This window comes from Opisthocomus hoazin, chromosome 3 (assembly GCF_030867145.1).
Source record: "Opisthocomus hoazin isolate bOpiHoa1 chromosome 3, bOpiHoa1.hap1, whole genome shotgun sequence".
In the NCBI taxonomy this organism is placed as follows: domain Eukaryota; kingdom Metazoa; phylum Chordata; class Aves; order Opisthocomiformes; family Opisthocomidae; genus Opisthocomus; species Opisthocomus hoazin.
Genome location: NC_134416.1, coordinates 42,411,285 through 42,417,586, shown reverse-complemented (window position 1 = coordinate 42,417,586; position 6,302 = coordinate 42,411,285).

The window sequence follows — 6,302 nt, the reverse complement described above, 5'->3', positions numbered from 1 at the left end:
TGAGGCATCAAAAAGTTAGGTCTTCGTTTTTTTTTCTATGACCTAGTTAACTTACAAATCAGATAACTGATCCAGGACGCATGAGAAATGACTATGCACAGTTTAAAACTCTTCTTCTAAAGGGTACTACAGTCTTTCGTCATGACAGAGAAACTTTACCTTGTTTATCTCTCAACAAAAGACTTGCAGGTTAACTTTGTAAAAGTGAATGTTAAAGTCAGGCACTATTTGCATTTTGAATATTCATATTCTCTTATTAATGTAGTTGTTTGAAAAAATGGCTATGTTTTTGATCCAATCTAATTCAGAGACAATAAAATACTTCTGTTTTGTATGTCTAGACAGGCTATGGATGGGTACTCTCCTTCTTATCCGGGGAACGCACGTGTCAGTACAAACTGTTGATGCATTTAGGGATCATCCTCATTTCTCTGACTTGCCAAAAGTTCATATTCTCAAAGGATGACTGACCATGCAATTAAAATGCCAGTCTTGTCAGACAATATACTAGTCATTTCCTGTTCAGAAGCAATTGTTTATTACAATTACAAAACAAAATACATTTATTGGTAACTACACCAGTTTTAAAACTTACAATGCAGAAATATCACCCTGAAACCTCTTTGTAGAGATGGCTTAAACAAGGCGATCGTGTGTGGAACAAATGCCACCTTAGGGTCAGAATCTTTGGGCAGTAAAAAAAGCTGTAACTTGTGCAGTCTTCCCCGGTTCCAGTTTCTAGGGTTAATTTGGCCAGCTATGAATAATTCATTACAAGACCAGCTTCCTACCTTTTGAGATTCATACTGTTCATTCAGCTTAACTGTTATGACTCTCAGTCTGCTCTGTGTGACACATAATTTTGCATAACATTAGTCAGTGTGTTGGAAGTGGGGGCTTCTTAATAAATAGAGTTTCTGCTTCCAAATTACAGACAGATGACTTCCTGGAGCTGGCTGGAATATATACTCCAAAAGCTATCTTCTGAAAACACTCACGCCCTGTATACTGACAGTTGAAATGACTGATGAAAACCTGCTTAGGACAACACATTAGTAATTAATGGTGGGTAGATATGTCTTTGTCCTCCTGGGAAAGAATGAAGACTCAGCTTCCTCAGTAGAAGTGGCTGCTTACTTTACCTTAACACAGCTAGGACTGAGGTCCAAGCCCTACAGGAAAGCAGAGCAGAAAACGCAGTCCTTCTCCCTTTGTGCTAGGAAATTGCAAGACATTCTGCTAGCTGCAGCTGCCACAGAAACTTCAAGGAAACAGAAGACACTCTGGGATTTCTCTGAAGAAGAAACACTGCCTGCTAGTGAGACCTCAACCCAATCGCCCAAACTGTATTGTGTCTGTGACAAGGAATCCCACCGTGGGACTTGGACTGCAAGATTTAATCTCTTGGCACCACACCCCCCTGTGAAATGAGAATAGTAATAGCTATGTGACACCCGCTGAAAGAGGATTTTACTCAGATTTGACTTATTTTATTTAGTGGACCCTCTGATTACAAAGTACAATGTTTGTATGGCAGCCATACTAGTAGTTCCCAGGTCACCTTCTAAGATCCAATTTCCATTGACTGCAGATGGGAATCATCAGGTAGCTGCAAAGACAAAGGACCGAAGCTGTTTCTCCTTCAGAAAGTAAACCTGTGCTGGTGCCAAACTCCTCCTCCTTTCCTCTCCACCCCCCAAGTCGAGCCTAACGAGAGGGGCCTGGGGTCTGCCCATAGCTGTGGTTGGTAAATATTCGGGCATAGCAGCTGCTCAGGCTCTCTATCACCCAAAACACTGATGTAGGACAGGGCCTCAAGTGCCAACCCTTGACCACTGCTGCTGTGGCATTGTCACTAACCCCTTGGAGTGGGTCTCAGCAAGGCCAGCTCAAACTCCTAGCAAGGCTGGCCTGGACTGCGAGAAAACATGGATCGGGAACAGTCCCCAGTAGTCAGTACGCGTGGGTACACCCTGCTTTGGGTTTTAGCAGCATGTGAACGAGCTGCGCTGGGACACTTGAGTCAAAAGTTAAGAGCACAGACTCTGGCTGACTTTATTTTATGTACTGACGTAACCACAGTGATGGCTCTCCCCATCTTGTTGACTATGCTGTATGTCAGGTATGGACACACAGGGGTGGGCACAGCTGTGGTGCCACCAGCCACTTCACAAAGCTTCAGTGCCTGGAGCACACACCGTGCTCAACACCAGATGCCAGGGCAGGGGTGGGAGGCTCACAGCATGCCCAGGGCTCCTCCTCCTTCAGCCTGGATGGACAGGACACAGGGAGGAGATCTCTGTACAGGGTCCGTATTGAATTTTGGCTACGCTTGATCTCAGAGTGGGTGGAAAGCTCAGGCTGTAAGGTCTCCCTTGCCTTCTCTTGAGCACTGTATCTTCTTCGCTTTATGAACAAGGACATTGAGGGGATAAAATGAGGTGTGAGGTGAGGCATGAAGAGAGCTCTGAGCACAGATACATTTGCAAAGAATAGGAACAGGGAAGGCAATGCCAAAACCGTCCCCTGAATCATGCCATGTAACTGAAAAGAATGATATGGCATGTGACACCCATCATGGAAAACAGTGCAAAAGAAGAGGATTTTGAAAGATGTGTCTAAGAAGAAAACGTAAGAAAGGGAATATTCCACATTCGGAGAGAAAAGGTATTTAGAAAAGGATGCCAGTCACAGAGAGATTAACTCCACAGGCTGTGCGAGGAGCAAACACAAGAGCAGAGAAAGGGCCATCCAGGAAACCAACAGAGAGAGTGGGATTCTTCCAGTACATTTAGGTCTCTGGTGACTTTTTCCAAGGCATGCCATGGGGGTGTGCAGCTTGATGGTGAAGTTGCCCGCTTTTACAGAAAAGAGGAAAGTATTTGTCCTTTTTTAAGCATGAGGATTATATATTAAGGATTGTGACACTTCTTCACACACAATTTAATGCATATTCTTTACAGACAAATTGAAGGACTTAAGTTATTAGGAGCTATACCTGAATGCATATTGCTGTAGGGCATGGGGCTTTGTTTTTCAGCTGGATAAACTAATTATGCCTAAGTTCAGGAACTAAAAATAACACATTGCCATTTACAGGATTGGGTTTTACAAGTGAGAGACATTTTTAAGAAAAAACAAAAACACATACCACAAAACCCTCCATAGAGTAGGTTAAGAGACTCCAGCAGAAATGTATTATTCTTCATTGTTGTCAAAAGTGCTACTGAACACTTTCAGCAGTTTAAAAGCACAGTCAGGAAATCTCACAGTCTCCAGACTTTGCTTCCACTCCAGCACTCAGTTAAAAAGCGACTGAGCAATCGTACTCCGTGTTCCCGCTGCTGCTATCACCACAAGAGATCCTATTGCCGTCACCAAAACTCAGTGCGGAGCTGATTTGCTGATGTTGTTTTTGCAAAATCAAACAAAATCCAGAAGAGTTTGTTACGTGGTGTGCTAAAGCAGACAAAAAGCATTGCTGAAAACTGCACTGAAGAGGTGTACTACAAAAATATAGTGTAAAGGCTGATATAGTACAACAGAAATTAAATGATGGGGATCCTTTGAGTAGGGCTACTGTGTGGTCACTGCTTCTGGATGCGTGCTTTCCCCCCGTCCAGAAATTACACCTGCTTGCCATCATTTGGGATCACCATCTGAGGACTTGGGATATTTCCCAGACTTCTAGTAATCTCATCACTTTTTAGGGGAATTGGCTTCTAGTGACTGTTAGCTTTGATCTGGCTGTAAACCAACAACCCTTGATCTGTTCAGTATGAATACACAGACTGTTAGTGCAGTAAATCTTAAATCCAGTGCCCCCAGGGCATGTGCACCTTGGACACGGTATGTTCTACATTATATAGCGTGTGCTTATTTGGGTGACCCTGCAGGCAGCAATAGGAAGTTCTCTATCTTTGAAACTAGCACCAGTGACAGTAACAAAGACTACTGCCAGTGATCATAGCCACAGCAAGAGCTGAGTTAGTGCCTGCTGAAGTGACAGGTAGCTTATCCCTTCAGCATACTTGGTGAGCTCCAGTCTCTGCTTGCAGTGGATGAAGTCTCTGTTCAGTCTGAGAAAAGACCACCATAAACTGGAGTGCCTGTTTGTGCATATGCCAGGCACTCGGTATTTGCAGTCCTCTTTGTTTAATACCTGCATTCTGTACATTAAGTGGATAAGGTGTGACCATAAAAATTCGCCATTTTATCCACTTCCTCCTTTCATGCTCTGCTACATAGGAGACTAAAGGGTCAGTAGAAGCAGAGAGACATTAATGAGAAAAAATAAAATAAAATAAAATAAAGTATAAAATAAAATAAAGTATAAAATAAAGTATAAAATAAAATAAAATAAAATAAAATAAAATAAAATAAAATAATAAAATTAAAATTAAAAAAATAAAATACACCGAGCTTCCTTTCCTGTGCAGACTTCTCCTAGTTTGCAGTGGAGCTGTGATACTGCATGCAGTGCACATACTGCACTGTGCAGCCAAACACTGGAATTCAAAGAGGAGAGGCTGCTGTGTGACCAATACCATACATAGCTTGCTGACTTCACTGCACTCTTCTGCCGTGTCTCTGCAAGGAAAGAGGAGGAGAAAAGGTTTTACATGACACAGAGGGCAAGAGGGAAAAGCACAAGGCAAATATGAGTGCATGCAACATGCCCAGACCCAGTAAGACACTGGAAGATAGACCCAGTAAGATAGTCTCCACAGCCACTCTTTTGCATCCATCAACTTCTCTAATTGCTCATCCACTTCTTCAGATGTGTCTAGCTCACTCTGCTCCACATCGCGGCATTGAGTTCTGGCTACTCCTGCAACGTAGGTAGAGAGCAGCCCAAGTCATAGAGGGATTGATCTGAAAATTGGTTGCATGCTTCACAACTGAGAAGTTGCACTCTTTAACTTCACCTTTTTCTTGAGAAAGATGAAATCTTTGCTGCGTGGCACCAGTGGCTTCTCCTCCGTGCAGCTGTGTTGACTGATGGAAGGGTGGAAGCCGTGCTGTACCACGTGCATGGGCAGAGGGTCAGCTACCACCTTTCCTCAGAGAAGGACATTTCTATGGTGTGATGGGGTGAAATCATGCCTCTAATCAGAGTGGTACCTCCAAACGACCACTTTTTCCCTCAGGGGTCTTGAGGATGCCCAAAGAATGGGTGCTACATATTGGGCTCCCTGCAGCAGAGGGTTAGGGACTATTCCTCTTGTGCGCGGCCTTCTCCTGGCATTTTGCTGGTGGAAGCAGATTATCAGCACTGAAGGTCACCACTGAACACTGCCATTTCACCCCTCTCCTGATCCATAAGGCTGAGAAGAAATGATCTGCAAAGACTTCCATCTTTCAGACGCTGGCAGGCAGGCAGATGACTGAAGGCCAGGGGTACTTGTTCAAATCAACAAAAACAAGAGTCAAACGGGAAGTCCAGCGCCTGAAGTAACTCACAGTGTTAACCAACTGCAACTGCCATGTCTGGCTTCAGCTTGCATCCAGGACCGAAGGGCCAGTTTCTTTTACGGCACTGATGGATTCCTTCTCATTTCCATATGTTTGCTGTATTACAGCAGCTGTCCCAGCAAACCCCAGCACGCTTATTACCGTACCAACGTATAACAGCTTCCAGCAGACAGAAGGCACAGTAGGTAGGAAGGCCAGCGGTGGCAGAGAGAGGAGAGCAGCTGACCGCTGGCTGCGCGGCAGGTCTCCACGAAGCTGACGCAGGCTGGGATTCCTCCCACATCACCATGCAACCCTCCTCCTGCCCGGGAAGGGCTACGGGCTCTCCACGTCCTCGCAGCAGGGAAAGGGGCAGCGTTAAGGCATGGTTCAGCTTGTGATGGAGGCTGTGAAGCAGGGCGTCAGGGTGGCCGGCTGGGATGCTCACCCAGGTGCGTCCCTCTGTGGGCTGCCTGATGTTCATGCAGCCAACACGGCTTCCTCCTCCACCTGAAGCTCCCTGCACACCTTCACAGCCTCCCGGTCACACTGGCACCGCTAGACCATAACACTCTCCCCACCGCGATTTAGGGTCCAGGCTTCTCTATAGTCCCCTGTCTGAGCAAGGGCCCCATCTCCAGGTGGAGATTTCTGCAGTGTGCTGAGGAAATAACAACCTTAAGTGGCCTGAGTCCATTGAGAAAGACCCAGCCTGGCTGCTGTCACTCAGATGGTGTTATTCACCACACCAAAGTAGTCTGCAGCTTAGCTGTAACGATCAAAATAGAGCAGCTGCAGACAAAAGAGGAAAGATTGGACCATAATCAGAAATATCTAGAAAGCATGAG